We start from the raw sequence: 17,124 nt of genomic DNA, 5'->3' as shown, positions 1-17,124 counted from the left end.
CCCTCTGCAATGAACAAGCACATCTTCAACAAGATCAGGTAACTCCAAGCCCCATTAACTTCACCTTTAGTTTCCTGGGATAGGGCATCTCAGGGCAACCTGTGCCACTGTTTTATCACTCTCATTGTAAAAAATACTTTTTTATATCAAATTTAAATTAATCTTCCTTCAGTTTAAGACCATTACCTCTTTCCCTATCACAACAGGACCTGCTAAAAAGTTTACCTCCATCTTTCCCATATGCCCCCTTCAAGGCCTAAAAGGCCACAGTACTTTTTTTCACACTGCACTACAAAAGCTGGCTGTGGTACACACCTTACCTCATTTCTTGGTCTGATCAGAAGAGCACAAAGCTGCTATACTGTTTTTGACACTGTCCAATTACCCCATCAGACTCCACACTCCTGGAGATCACAAAGCAGTTCATCATCCCTTGCAAGAGAAGGTCCATACAAGCACATGAAAAAACACATGGAAACAATAAGATAGAAAATATTAAAATAAAAAAAAATTAATTAAAAAGAAAAGAAAAAACCTAAAACACTAAGCACAAAATGACTTCACTAACAGTACTGAGCTTTTGAATCACACCAAACACTGGCATTGTGCCTCACTGAGGAGGCAGTTTGCCAGCATATTGCCATGGCCAGCTAATAACCATTCACACACAATGGGCAACAGGGATTAAACCCAAATATTTGAAGGTTTGCTATTAAAACATTTTTACCATATTTAAGAAATAAAGCAGTATTTTATTCTTTCATATTGAAACTATTAAGCCGATTTCTTCAACACTAAAGTATTTCTTATTTCCACAAGCCACTGCTATATCTGTTTTCCCTCCTGGGTGTCCTGCTATAGTGCATGTGCACCCTTGTGCAAGGCTACAAAGTCTAGGGAATTCCTTTAAGTCACTCAAGTCCTATGCCAGGTGTTTGTAAGGATTAACGTTTCAAGGACTTAAACAGATTGTGGATTTCTATAAATTGCTTTGAAATCCAGTTCTTAGACTGGATGATAACTGATATTACTGGACAGAGTTAAAGGAAAGCCTCTCTCACATTTTCATTTTTGACTATTTCAGCACTATTGTTTCCTGTTTCATGCTGGAGCCATGAGGTTAAGAGAAGTGATGGATTTTATGATGCAGAAAGACTTCTTTTTTAAGGAAAGCAGACAAAAGTTGTGTTTTCCTAACATCACTATGAATGATTTTGGTGATTTGCTCTTTGCTATCAGTAATTGATACGGTCATGGAAAACGTGATACAAGACAGATATTTGGAAAACTTTGTTTTAATGCTGTAGCTGAAAAGTCTTCTGTCTAACAGTACACGTTCCCTCCGGATTAAGTAACCTTTGCAAGTTTTCCACAAACTGATTCTGCCGAGTAGAAATTGATTAATGAGCTCAGACACTGAAATTGTCACTAGAAAACAGCCATTGAGATTCCAGTCAGCAATCACCAGCCCCAGGGTCAAGGAAGACCATGGAGCAACTTAGCTGAAGAGAGAGCAGCCTTCATTTGTCTTCTCTCTAACTTCATTTTAACCGTGCCTGATGGCACTGGGTGCAGCCAGGAGTCTGCCACCCCTTTTCTGATAAACCCGTGCACTGAGGGCTGCTCTGCTGAGCTGCAGAAATTCCTTCAAGGCTGTAACTTCATTGCCTGAACCTCTAGTGCCTCTAAGCCTGTGAAGTTATTTATACCTGTGCAAGATTAGAGGAAAGTTGGAATCACACACAGTGTCATTCCAAGCGTTTGAGGCATCATCTGTGATGTTACTTCTAAAAAGTTTCCTGATACCAGTTGTGTATATATATATATATATATATATCTGATACCAGATTGCTGCCAGTTTCTTTTGAAAATACACACAATAGTAGCATCCAGCTTACTTCACTTTCACTTCATTCTGCCTCATACCACAACAGCTAACATAATGAGCCATGTTTAATAGTAAACCTGCATAATTCACAAATATAAAACTCCAAAGCGCTTCTGTGGACAATGTTCAACACTATTCTCAGTCCCCAAACCTCAGAAGTTTGCATCTGCTGGCCTGAGAGGCTGACTTTGCAGTACAAGCTACTGGAAAGTACTGGAAATTATGTAAAAGTTGCAGCACATAGAATCATATTTTATAGTACAAGCTGAGTTTCTAGAAGGAAAAAAAATGTGAGTGATTAATGAAACAGTTCATGTTTTAATAACCAATTTTAAATTCTATTTTCTTGGTACCCATTTCATCAGTAAGAAGAGATGCTTCATGTGTAGCATTAGAAAACTTTTTTCTGTGAGATCTTAATACATTGGTTCAGAATCAATTATTTTTCTTTCCTTTAAAAACAATGTATTTTTTGATTATACAACAGTCCTATAGTCAAAAATATCAGTCCTGTGGGGTTTTGATTCAGACTTTCTATCCTCACTCTCCACCTCCTTGATGTTTTCCTTCTTCCCATCATATCTTGGGAAGATGCAGTCTCCAGGGACTTCTTTAGGCAGAAGTAATACAGCTTGAAAGTTATTTCAAAATGTGAGCATTTTCCAACCCCTAGGTGTATTTCACTCATTGAGGTAGGGAGATGATGCTCTTATATTTTAAAGTTAGAAGGTTCCCAGCACTGACACGCCTCAAGTGTAGATTGCAGCAAGATATTTAAGCTCACCAGGTCTCTTTCCCACCTGCCAGAATTTCTCAGGAAAATTGTGATGAAAAATTATAGCCTTTGCATGGATTGTGGTGCAGAATTCCTGCAGGCTGGTTGGTGACATCATGGCCTGTTCTGAAAACTCTGTGCCTATGGGGAGCACAGTATCTGACCTACTAACTAATATCCTTCCACAAAAATCCCTATATTTCTAAATCTGTTCTGCATTTTAGAAGACTGCAAATCAAGGTACCTTTAAAAAATAGCAATAAGTTACACCAAAAAGATAATGTGAAATTAATTGTATTCAGCACATGCTAGCAAAGTTTTTTCTTGTTTTATCCTAGCCAGCCAATAAAATAAAAGCAGCTAACTAACAAAAAATATTTTTACAGACAAAGTGCTTCAGACACCAAATTGCAAAATATTAACTGATCATATGCACAAATTTAGAATTTATTCCAATGCATGCTCCTCCATTTTTTTTTCTCTGATGCCCTTATTGCAGCAATAATTGAGCTATAATGAATTTTAAAAGTATCTTGTACCTGAGAGAAGCAGCACTGACAGACACACTGGTTTTGCTGCCTAGAAATAGAGTATTTCTAGTTATAATGATAGCCAGACAAAAGCATACAGGCCTGAGTGACTGCTTTGGCATTATTTTCATCAGATGTCATAAGGTCCCTGGGTACTTGTACAATCAGTAACACTTCACAGAGCCCTCACTTCTAACAAATAATTAGCTAAAATTGAACCAGAGATTTCTTACGTGCATGTCATAGGTTTGATATGAATAATGAGGCAAAAGGTTAACAGCAGGTCATAGACAGTTCCCTATCTTCCAGCTTATTTATTCAGTGAAATGAGAAATTGATCACATTATTTTGTATAGAAGAACCTGATTCATTACAATCAGCTCTGAATTGGCAGTTTTTGCTTTAGGCAATTTCAGAACATTACTTATGCTTAAAGAGTTACTGGTAAGGTCATCTTACAACTTGTAATCACCTCTCTGACCCCTTCATGACCAGGGCTGCAAAAGCTTAAGCATATGTGAAAATTGAAAAAGGCTTGCAAATGAACAGAAAACTAATGGTTAAACAAGGGGAGCTGAACAAACAAACCCATCCAGCCAAAGTAGGGAACACATCAGGAACACATCATTTCTTGCACATCAGAAATGCACGTTGAGACTCCCCTAATTTGGCAATACAGCTATTGGAGGGAGAATTGATCTGGCAAGTGCTGTATTAACCAGTGGCTGGCAAGAAAAAGGAAAGGCAGAGGAGACAGCTACAGGTAAGTGACACTATGGGGGCTGCAGGGACAGAAAAGGCTGGTTAGTTCTTACACCTAAGAGCAGCAGTCACTACTCCATCTTCTGTTGACCCAAACTCCCTTAGCACTATGAGCCAAGGTGGTTTTTATTCTAAAGAAGGTTTATAAGAACTTTCCAGAACTGCTCACTCCACAGGATGAACTCTCTTATGTGCTCTCTGTCTCCAAGAATGTTTTTACCATTTCCTACACCAGCACCACTCTAACCAGGTTGTCTTTTACACACAGAATGAGGAACTGCAATCCCTGAAGGGCCACAATCAATTCCTGCCCAATTACAGAGACACATGGGGTAAAGGTGGTGAAATCTGCCCTGTTTCAGAGCCAGTCTCGTTCAGACATTGCAGAGTGCTGCTGCTGGGCTCTGGGTTAGGTGGCAGATACTCACTGAAAGTACACACTTCTCTTTAAATAATAGATTTTATTTAATTATTTTTGAAAAACTTAGCCCTTGAATCAGGTTATGCACCCCATTGTGTGTTATAAGGAAAATCTACAGTGGGAAACTGTGAGTAAGTATTAGAGAAGGCAGGTGGAAAAGCAGAAGGACAGAACTTCAGCTGATTTATGACTAAGGGTGTAAAGCGGTACAGAATTAACTGCTTAGCATATGCCATTCATTAAAACAGCCATCAAAGAGCAACAAGTACAAAACAAAGAAATGCTGCATGTATGTTACAGTTGGAATAGCTCCTTAATTATGCCTGTTAGCTCCATTATCGCCACTTCAAAGCAGAGGAAAGCAGTACTTTAAAAATCATTCTGGTGGGTAACTGATGTGTTCAAGGATATACAAAATATAATCTACAGGTGATTCTTCTTAAGCACCTAAGTTCAATATCCTTGTGAAGCTGATATTCAAATCTGCAAAAGAACTTCAGCGTCTAAAATGAGATTAAGAGCACTTCTTTGGGCTTCTACAGTCAGTAAAGGTATTCTTCAAACTCCTCCCTGACCCCACAGTTGCTAGAAGTCTATAATTAGTTACAAGTCCCTTAATAATGTTTACTGAGTGCTTAATAGTCTGTTTTACACTTGATGAAACAGCCTTCTCACAGCAGAAGGAAGTACCTCGAGGTTATCGAGCAGCTGAAAATAACATGATCCACAAGAAGGCAGCTGTCCTGTGTTCCCTAAGAACCAGGGCTTCCAGAGCACAGCAGTCTGGCAGAGGTTATCAGGACTTGTTCAATGTATTTCTGCAGGAGAAAGGTGTGATCAAGGAGGGAGACACCTCAATTTTTATACATGGGTTAATGACCACATGCTCAAAACCTTCCTTAATCTGAGAGAATCCAAAGAAGTTTCTTGTCTTCCAGCTCTTAGTCATGAAAAAGTTATTGGAAATACAGTTGTGGAAATGCAGTTTCCTCCTAAAACTGCCCTAAAAGTGGCAGTTAAGAGTGGTTTAAAACACACCTGTAACAATCATGTGAGCCAATGCTGGTAGTGGGACAGATGAATGTTGTTTTATGCCCACTAGAAACTGACACCTGCAGGATATTTTATCTTCAGGATAATTAATTTACTGAGATTTGTTCAACATTCATAAGGAAACAGGTTGAAAAGAAAATAGGAAATATCCATTTTAACAAAAAAAAATTCAGTTAAGAAACTCATGGAAATTTGTGTATTTCACAGTAGTAAACATTTTTGTGAATATAGTTTATCCAACTTTCTTGGTACATCATTGGTCTTTGTGGCCAATTTACATGAACTATGCAATTAAAAGGTTAATAGAAGCAAAACTAAGTATCAGCTGCATACTTCATGTACTCCATTGCATGTATCTAACGCTTTCCCTTTTTCTCACAAGGATTTGATTTGTAACAAGTAGCAAACTTTCCACATCCTTCCATCCTCTATAATTGTCACCCTTACGCAATCTCATTTAAGGCAAAGTTTCTTTCCTTCGTTTAGGCCTTGCTTTATTTCCAGGCTGCTGCTCATGCTCCTTTACACACCACCCACATAGATTTAAACCTCCTTTTGTAGGAGTGTGCAGCAGCTTTGGGTGTGCTCAAAGCTTTTCTTGCAGCAGCCTCGGTGCAGGCAGGGTGGGGAAGCCCAGCTGCCACGGGCACACAAAGCAGAGCAGGTCTCTTTTAACCCCAGCCCTTTTCCAGAGCTTCCACTGTGTCAGCACGCTGGATTTACTGCTTATATCTGCCAGGACATACAGTATTTGAAACAACCAGGCATTTTGCAGCAATTCTAAAAGACAGCCACTTTTTTTTTTTTACTCTGGCTAGAACAAAAAATATGTCTGTCTAAACAAAATAATGCATACATGCACAATCCCTTCCCATGGGTGCTCTTGCTCCTGTGCCACCAACCAGCTGCAATGGAAGGCTAAAGAGGGAAGACACCTCTGCTGGGAAAACTCCCTGCACCTCTGTAATGTCCTTCAGTCCTGCTCCTATTAGACTCAATAATTTTAAGGACTTGGCAAACCATTAAGACCTGAGCCCTAATTTTTTTCCGGCTGGAAATTTTCTGGTTGGACAAGTCAAGCTTCCTACTGTGAAGTCAAAGAAAAAATTGTTCTGAGATGCTGCTGCAGGAACAGGAGCTACCAAAATTCAGCAATGACAGTTTTTCTTCAGCGTGGGAACAGCCCAGAAAAATGTGATTGACATAAAGATACATTACAGATTCAGATGGTAAAAGCCACCATCTAAGGAGACAACACATATGCCATTAATTAGCCTTGGGAAAACAAAAAGCATTTTTCCCCTTTGGAACTGTTATCTCTAACCAGTGGTGGTCCTGGGCCCAAAAGTTAATAAAAAAATTAATTTTAGCAAGATATGAACACCAAAAGGTCAGTGGTTAAAGTACCATTTCTATGAATAAGACAGAACTAGAATCTCCTTGAATCTTCATACAAATACATCTTCGCAAAAATTGCAAAATTCTGTGGGGTCAAGAGTTCCACATTGCATTTATGGCTTCCAGATGGATTCATCAGGGAGAAAAAAATATGAAAAAGAAAATTGAGTACTCTATCTATTTCAATCTAAAATTAAGTAATCCTTCATAAACCTACTTTGATAAAGTATTTAAAAGTATTTCTGCTCAAAGTCAGAGTGATGACCCATTTTCAAGCTTTGAAGGCTGCACAAAACAAAATTGTGAATTTCCAGGCTGTAGACAGACCTATCCCATAATAAATTGTACTTCCAGATACAAACCTCAGAGGCCTAAAAAATAGTTAACATCCTGTTTCTACAACAACAGCATTATAGTCTTTCTTCAAACTTTCCTAAATCCCTATAATAAATGGAAGATATTTCATTTTAGACACTCGCAGATTCCATAATGAGTTAAGCCTCTTTACAGTTTATTTTAATAAAGCACAGCTTTCTAAATATACAGAGGCTATAAAACTTGCAGGTTGGAGCAATAATATGTTTAGTAGCCTTGCTTTATAAAGTGGAAATGTTTGCATGTCTCAAATTACGAGCAATTTAAAGTAGGAAGTAAGCAAACTAGCTCTTGTGTTATGAAGCTTGACATTGTTAAGGCTTAAGAGAACACATACTTCAAAGTCACACAGACTGAAATATGCTCTGTAAGCTTGGCAAGAGGACCAATGCCATAATGATGTACTGCACAAAAATCACTGCAAATTTCCATTTCTGTGTGAAGTCACTTTGCTTTAAAATTTTACTGCTGCTCCTATTATTAAAATGAATCCATTATTCATTTTCTTATAAAAAGACCAGGACATGTGAAAAAGACAATATCAACTAAAAAAAGTATTAACTGTAAACTATAAAGAGTAAAAATAGATACCACTGTTTAAATTAAGAGAGTCTGAAATATCACTTGATAACAAATATTTCAAAGGTAAATAGCTGTTCTTTTGCCCTCCACTAATATAATTGTGGAGACCTTTCTTCTCCATGAATTTGGTATTTACTTTGCATTGACACCTATGTCTTTTCTGCTTATAAACATCAGAATTAAAGTCACTGATACTACATACAAAGCTAATAATTCCTAGTTTTCTTGCAGTCAGAAATTAATTAAATTATTGTTTATATGAAATACAACAAAATATTAATAATCAACCAGAAACATAACAAAAATTATAAAATCTCAACCTAAGCTGTCTCTGATTGGTCTGTCAAATCAGCCTAGAATATTGTGATTTTTCAAATCTATACTTGCTTTATTTCACAATCCAACTGATTGGGAGTGCACCCACCTGGACCTGAAAAGAGTTATTCTCAAAGAAGGCTACAGCATGACATATGCACACATGTCCACAACTAGAGTGCTCCATGCATAAATATTTAGAAACAGAATCATTAATCAGTTAATTTAATAACCTGGCTGAAAATAAGATGCCTACAGGGAAATCAACAGTGTAAAACTGTATCTAAAGTTTTTCAGAAAACAGGTAACACTTACTAGGGATCATTTATTGCTTTGTGTCCATTATAATGCACAAGTAATTATCATTTTTTATAATGGTTCCAAAAATCTTCATTTTAAAAGTTGTCCCAATATTGTGATGCAATACATGCAAAACTATGAACCTCACTGCAAATTCACCCAATTTTTTTCGTTTCAGTCTGCTCAGTTCTGAATGTGAGTTGCATTTAACGAACCTTATTTTTCTTTTGTTCCTTCGGTACTCATTTAGATGAAAGTCACTGGCTGATGTTCGACAATTTTATCACACACCACGCTGAATCTTATACATAAAATGTTGTTGGGGCCTTATAAAAATGAAGATTCTTGATGAATTGTCACCATAGAATTGAGTTACTATTGCTATCCATTCCACTAGCACTAAACTACAGCTAAAAAAACCCCAAAAAACCAAAAACACAAAGGCAGAAGGAGGTGTTTATGACCAGCTCCTCCTCAAGTATTTTGGAAAAGCATATCTTTCCCAAAGCCCTTTTATTTTGATGTATATACAGGGCAGGTCTGTGAGCACAGAGGGACTCCTTTCGGAAATATTTAGTAAACAGAGAGAGATGTCAGAACTTCAATGGCATATATCTATTTCTGAGGAATAGACACAATAAACTAAAACAATTAGAGATTCCAAACTGACTGAACCCTAAACCACAGCGGTGCTTTTGAAAATCCCTGTCTGTGTGCCTGAGCACAACAAATGCAGAGCATTTTAACAGCCCTGACATGTAACCAGCATTGCTTGGGTAATTCAACATCAGACTTGAAAGACTGATAGCACAGTGTTACTGTCAGGAAGAGAAATTAATTAATATTAAAATAGTTGAAGTTTTGAGGTAATCTTCTGGCAGACTCAGGCCCTTTGGTGCAGGACTGAAGCTGCTGAGTGCAGAGAGTCTCAGGGATGCGTTCCCTGGCCCAGAGGAGTTTGCTGAGCAGCCAAGGGAGCTGGACCAGCCTGCACAGCTGCTGAGGGACTACAGCACCTCTATGCTACATCATGGCTACACACAGTGTGGGTTTCCTCACTGATGTAGAGAAGCTGATAGCAGCTCTCACAAATGAAATCTAATTAGCTGAGTACAGAACACGTAGGAACAAAAACTTGCAAAGTGAGTTCAAATAAGCGGGTGTGGAAGCAGACACGTAGCACAGGCCTTTGAGTTGCCACACCTTTGCTCATATGCCAGGAAACTGAACCTTCCCTTTCAAACAATTAGAAAGTGATAGCAGCAGCAAATCAGTCTTTGTTCAGCCAAAGCTACAGAACTCTCCTCTGTGCAAAATTAGATCTCTCCGGACACTATCTCTCCAAGCATACATGATGTATGCAGTTTGCCTTTTTTCTAAAAAACAAGAAACATTAGTCAATTCAGCAGAAAGAGGGCCTGTGGATTTCTGTGGGCTCATATCATCACAAAAGGAATTGACTAGTTTGATCCCGACCATATGCAGGTGATCGTAGGTCTGTCCTGCTGATTCTGATATCATAAGCAGCTTCAATTGGCTATAAAATAAAAAACTGCATCTTTATGGGTCTGGGTTTTAATTTGTTTGTTTTAGTTTTTCTTTGTTTGTTGTGGGTTTTTTTTGTTCTGTTTGCTTTTTTGTTTTGGGGTTTTTTTTGTAAGTCATGTGCATTGAGCATCAGAATGCTTTGTCAGATAATGCTTTCAGTTGATGCTTTTGGAGACTTGAATGCATGTAGCTCCTGACAATGATTATATGCACGTGTTCCATATAATTCCAAAAGCACACCCATTATGAAAGATTAGTACAGTGGTGCTTATGATGTATTTAGGTCGTCTGTTACTGAATATTTCTACTGTCAGTGCAACAAAAGTGTGATGATCACAGTTAAAGCTTAACAAAGAAAATGCTGTCAGGCAATTAGTAAGCTGAAGTCAGCAGTACTAAAGTGAAATATATCATGTTTGGAATAGCACAGTGGTTTGCTTGTGATAAATGTTGAAACAGGTTCTCATACACAGAACATATCCCAGCCTTGGAAAAGAATTTAGCATCTGAAAAAAAAGCCTAACAAAAAACTGTCTCCCCCACCCCCCCAAAAAAATCCTTGAACTTTAACTTGTTATATTTCTTACTTTTCTTTACAAAATAGTCTCAGCCACTGGCAACTAAAAAGGTGTTTACTCATTATAGGACTTTTGCCATTTTTGAAAAGATAACAGCACACTCCAGGAAAAACTGCAGTACAAACACATATAGTCACTTAAGAGTGAGTCCATCAAATGAATAATCTCAAACTGCAGAAATCGTGAAAAACCAAGAATCAAGTGAATTTTATTCTTGAAAGACAATTATGAAAGAAAAAAAAAGGCAAAACCTGGTGATCCTAGGCTTCCCATTCCATTAGAGGAAGTAGGAAGGCAGAAATAGACCAGCAAGGTGTCTTTTCAAAGCCTCTAAGCCTTGCCCATTGAAAATAAATTATTAAGAAAGCTGTAACAGATATTTTAGAAAGGAATAACAGATAAATTCAAGTACAGCCTGATCAAGCATGATTTAATCACAATTTAGTCAATATTTGTTAACTTACACCAGGTCTCAGTTTGTTCTCAAAGGTTTTACTGGTCCCATTTTTTGTCAGACTTCAATCTTCCTTAGCCTAGTTGTCATACCTATGACAATAAATGCTACTGTACCATGTTATAAGAAGAGAGGCCAGATTGTTCCTGACAAAAATATGATGTGTTTTTAAAACTACTGGCACACAGTTCAGTGAGAGAATGTGCAAAATGAGATAAGCTAAAGCAAAAGTTATGCAGGGCTGGAGCAGAGAAGAAAAAAATTCCTTATTGTACCTTAGAACTACATCAATTATCAGAAATACTTTCAATATTAAAAAACCAACCTAACATGAAAAATTCCTGGGCAATATACAAAACAAAGTTAATACCATGCCTTGAGCTACAGAGAAGTAAACTTTGAGCACGTTAACCCTTGAATACTGGAATACTAATGCACAAAACAAAAATGAAAGAAATTCAGCAAAGAAAGGTTCTGGCAGGATTGCTAAAATCAGCAATACCAAATCCTTGGCAAGTAACAATTAGGGAAGGTACAATTGTTTTCATTTACACGAACGGTACAGACCAAAAAAAACAGTAGTAAAAATTGCTTGGCAAATCAAACCTTCTCTGGATACTATTTGTCATTGTTACTGGAGTCTTATATTACTGGAAAGGATGAAAATTGGGAAAAGTGAGCAAAGGAAGTGATAGATTCTGAAGCTCCTTGTGTAGGAGAGCCTCTCTGTTCCTGCCTGTATGGTCAGATCCTTCCCCAGGCTCACATGAGCCATCAGCCACGGTGACCAAGCAGGAGCAATAAGGAAACCACACCCTATAAACCCTAAATCACACAACCACCCCATAACTGTTGCAGTAAGCTGGCAAGTGTTCTCTGGTAGTTTTTGGTGTTTTGTGCAGCTTGTGCCTGTAATGGGATCCATAAGTTAAAAGCTCCCTGACCCTTTGCATATCCTGCAGTGACAAACCCACACACAGTCGTGGGTATCTGGCCCAAAGCTTTTTAAGGCTGGATTTTCAGGCAGGCAGATGCTTTGGGGAACTCCACCATTGCTATTCCATAGAAAGGGAAGAAGCTGTCCTCTGGCAGCTCTCTTGCAGAGAATTCTACATCCCCAGTGGTTGTGATCTCTTTAACAGAGGCACTGACTGTCTGTGGCACACTCATTTAATGTCACACCACCGACCTTCCACATTCATGACTTCCAGTATTATACAGACAGGTGAAACCAAACTGCTCAGATATTCATGGCTGCATTCACATCTACAGAAAATCATAGAATTTTTTTAATGGCAGGTGAACTAGTATGAGGCAATGCCCTTGACACTGAATTGTATTTGGCCATAGGCAGCACCCGATCAGGTCACTTCCAAAGCAGCAAACTCACATGGGGCAGTACAGTGGCTGCTGTGCAATGGCCTTTGCCCATGCTTGAGCCCTACAAAACCAAGCTTGGTACTGACACTGCCACAGGAGCAGTCAGGATCTGACAGGAGGCTGCAGACACCTGTGGGACCCCTTGTCAGCAACAGATTTCAAACCCACTGTCACCAGCTCCACAGTGTGCAGCTTCAGCTGTGTCCCTTCTTCACTCTCTATTTCCTACACAGGAATGACTCAATCCCCTTTCTCAGGGACAGAAAATCTCAATTTTTATTTTTTTTTTGCTACTTTGAGCAGCTTCTTCTTGATGTCCCAGGGACCACAGAGAAGGCAGTTACATCTTTGCTCTTTATCCAAGCTATGTGTGCCTTTGAAATCAATGTCAGCAGCAGGAGCGGGTGAGATTTTAGGACTTAATTTCACTATCATATACAAATATAGAGGTCCATCCAACAACCTCAGAGGGATTTTTGACTTTCTGCCCGATCATACCCTGCATACCATGGCAGGAGAAAGTGAGGTATTTAACATCCCCAGCTGACAAAACCTAACTCCTGAGTTTCCACTCCTTCATTTCTGCTACTGCTGTTATTATTATTATCATCTCACTTATCCAGTAAGCTATTCCCTTACCAGGTTTATGATGATGTAACTACTAACTGAGTTATTGATTCATACTAGCATAACAGAAGAGTCTGATCTAATAAATAACTACAAAATGAGAATAAAGACCAATTAGTGCTCACACAGAAGCTCTTTGTACTAAAATTAATTCTGTCTGCAGTAAATCTAGAGAGCAGACAGAAATGTCAGTAGAAATCTGGATATTTTATTTTGTTTTTCTCTTCCTACTTACTTTATTTAAAGGATATATGTTTTTTCAATCAATGCTATTTAAGTTGTCATTAAGAGTAAATGCATTAAGCCCAGTTCTGCCAGACAATGTGTGCCAGTCAAGAGCCCTATAGTGTAAAAGCATCTTTCCTGAGTCTACAGATTTCTGCCCAGCAAGGGTTCTGCCATGGTTTCTCAGCATTTGTACATATCATCTCACATCACAGACTGAGCTGGTACCCTCCACACAGAGGTCATGGGCCACTGTTATTGACATTTGACTTTAATCCCTGGGATGCTTCAAAAGATGAAGATTAGCAGCAATCCTCAGAACTCGCACCCAGGAGATAGCTATTTGTCAAAAAGTTGATTTTATTGATGCTTACAAAAGGAGAGTATGTAATTTATCTAATAAAAGTCAGGTCTTGTTTGCCTTGACTCCGGAGTTTTGACAGTTCCCTCACTGAAGTGTTTGATGTTGAGTTTCATAAAATAAATGCAAATTTTAATCAGCTATGCATCTTCTTAGGAGCAACTGGTATTATTGTGTGGATTTTCTTCCTTGGTTTTCTCCAGAGTTTTTCCTCCTAAAGTCTTTGTTTCCTTCAGAATTCATTATAAATGACATAATTATATGTCTTTTTCTCCCTTGATTGAGAGCATTTCTTACAGATGATGATTTACCACTTGGAAATTACAAATAGCATGAATAGATACAATTATTATATTGCAGAATTTCCTTTAAAATCCAGAAATGTGGTTTAGCTGAACTGTTTGTAAAGGATAAGTAGGCAGGTCACATTATTTCCTCTAATCGGCACATGACCCCTAATGCAAATTGAAGTGTTTCCTCCAACTGCATTAGAAGGTTTCCTCTGGAATGGTGAGTAGATTTAAGATGGGGATGAGCAGAAATGGGCAGGGAATACAAGTAAAAGAATTAATACTAGTAAAAATAATTATTTTTATGAGGCTTCTTTCAGGAAATCACCATGTTCCAGCTGAGATAGTCAAACCACAGCACATCTATTGAAAACCTTCCCATCAGTTTTGGCTGGACCTTTGTCCTTGCCCAGGTTTCTGCAGAAGTTGCATTAACAACTACTTCAAATATTGAGTCCCATTTTCCATAGAGAAAAAGATCAGAATACAAAGTTTAAAAGTGTAAACCATGGCTGTACGGGGTTAGAAGTCTTCTTGTAGGGTCATCTGTCATCATAGGATTTATTTCTGGAATGCTTGGATGTGTCTTGTAGGTGATTCTCCATAGCTTAAGAAAATGCACCAAAAGTAACTTTTTTTATTTTTCTTACATAAATGCTAAAGTATTTCTTGTTTTGTTCCTGCTCTTAGGGAGCTGCCAGAATGCAAATGTTTTCTGCTTTAGAAACACATTTAAAATGAAACCAACAATAATGTGACACTGGTGTTGATTAATTAATGAAACAAAAGCCCAGGGACACTTTCATACTTCTGATTGCATGTGTCCATTATGTGTTAGTTACTGCTGGTACCCATGTCAAAAAGGGCTGCAGCAAAGTCTGTTACAGAAAGCATGGCCTGAAGCCCACCAAATCAATCTGAAAATGCAGTGACTTCAAGAGAGTCCTGTGTGCAACAGATGGCTGCTAACAGCCAGCTCTGAGCATCTGAAACAGGCTCATCCTGCCCTGGAAAACCAGGCCAGAGCATCCATTAACAGAGTGAGGAGAGGAGGTGAGGGCCAAGGGAATTAAAGATCAAAGAGCTGCAATTAGGCAATATTAATGAGGAATCATCGCAAAACATTTCCACTTCTGTAAAAAGCCTTCAGTTTGGTTTATAAAGAGAACTCTGTGTAATGTAGAGCCATCTCTCCATAAATCCAGATTGTTTTCAGGCTCCAGTCTCTGCCAGGGAGCCAGGCTAGAGCTGCTAACATGTTCAGCATACGCTGAGTGAAATCCAAGTCAAAGCTCATGCTCATTTTAGTCTGTGCAGGGCTAGGCCAGGGCTCAGGATTGCTTCATATCCTGTTGGAAATGTCTAAAACTAAGCACAAAAACATCCCAAAATATCCTCATCATTATATCTCTCTGAGGTGTGCAAACAACTTTGCCAGTCCTTTCATTGTCTTCAATCTTCAAATAATAAATAAATAAATAAGCACCAAACTCTATAACTCAATCAATTCTGATTGAGTCTATGATGCTATTGCTTGCTATTGAACAATGCACAACAAACTCAAGTCACATAGAGCTGCCTGCAGTTTATCTAAAAAATTGCTGCCAAAGCCCCAGTCACTCCATCCCTTCTCCTGTCATACGTTGGTGTATCTCTGCTTCTTCCAGCACTGGCATTTATCTGATCAAGTAAATCAACTCACAGAAAAGAAACCCCATAAGCAGCAATAAATCTATTGGAACATGATACAGACACAATTCAAATGATAAGAAGGACTCACTCTGTGGAGGTGTTTTGCTCCAGATAAAGAAAAAAAAACATCTGAGAACTGAAGTCCAATGGCAATAAGAATGGAAAAAAATTAGCTTCTACAGCAAGCCCAGCCAAATAATCCCAAAGAGTTTAAGAAACAGCTTCACACTGAGTTGAACTAATTTCTCTGCTGCTTCTGAGGGTCAGTCCTGTCCTTCCATACACCTTCCCTTATTGCCACTCATCTGACTTTTCTGAGTCAGTACAACTGGTGAGACATCAGGAAACCATAATCTTCTCTGGGTGAAGAACTACTTTTGCCAGGTTGATGAATTGAATTATTTCAAAGTAGCAGGAAGATGTGGCAGAAGTCTCAAGAGAGAGACATGTAAGAACCACCTTTCCTTTGCTGTTTATTGGGTCTAATGCCATTTAACCAAAATTAAAATACTCTTTGCCAATTAGCTAGAACATGTAAGAAGACCTGTCATTTGTCCCACTGGCCTAAATAACTGAGTCACTGTAAGGAGCACAGACATCCAGCAAAGCTGAGAATGATATCCAAATACTCGATGGCAAGCCAATTGTTCCCTCCTGACCTGTCCCTTGTGCCAGGAGGGGCAGAATCCTGGCAAAGGAAATGTCCCAGGTGTAAGTGGTGATCCTAATGGCAGAACCATGCCAACAGTACAAAGTGGCAAGGATCACCTGACTGGGTGCCACCACCACAGCTGAGGCACTGTATGTATTGACAGAGACAATAAAAATCAGAAAGAAAAAAAAATCAGAAAAATTGTTCTCAGGAAGGTTGGAAAATCACATCTCTTCTACACATGAAACTTCTAATGTTCATATATTTTTTGTTTCTCGTACTCATATTTTTGTTTCTAGTAGACCATCCTTAATACATTTGTTTCTAGTAGACCATCCTTAATACATTAGGGCAAAATAGATATTTTAACTGAAAGACAAAATTGAGATATTCTGCTTTCAAAAGGAATGAGAAAAGTAATGATCTCTGTATGTAAGAGAAACAACTTTCCATCTGGATGACCAGTCCTGGTCACGTTATTTTCTTGGTGCTCCTCTAAGTTTGCTTTCTGACTTCTATACCCAGGCTAGGAGGGATTTTATGTTTAAACCATCAGGGGTCTGCTGGTGCCTTTGACTTCCACATGTAACATCAATACTAATGGCTATAGGGTCCTCTGATATGAGAAATCCCTAATGACTTCTGAATATCAAACACATAATTAAAACAATTATTTTATCTGAAGTTCTGGCCATGATTTTCCCTTTAATTTTTTTTTCTAAAATTATATGCTAGCAACACATCATGTGTTTAATAATAATATCCTGTAGAGTTCAAAGTAATTTTCAAATCATGATTTTTTTTAGGATACTGAAACATGTTTTTTGGGGGGAAAATCTTCAAAATTCATAATAATCTACAATTATGAACAGAATATTTTAAAATCTGTGGTAGAAATAAATATTATATCGTAACCTG

This window comes from Zonotrichia leucophrys, chromosome 11 (assembly GCF_028769735.1).
Source record: "Zonotrichia leucophrys gambelii isolate GWCS_2022_RI chromosome 11, RI_Zleu_2.0, whole genome shotgun sequence".
In the NCBI taxonomy this organism is placed as follows: domain Eukaryota; kingdom Metazoa; phylum Chordata; class Aves; order Passeriformes; family Passerellidae; genus Zonotrichia; species Zonotrichia leucophrys.
The sequence above is the reverse complement of the archived record's forward strand: the minus strand, read 5'-3'. Positions refer to the sequence as shown.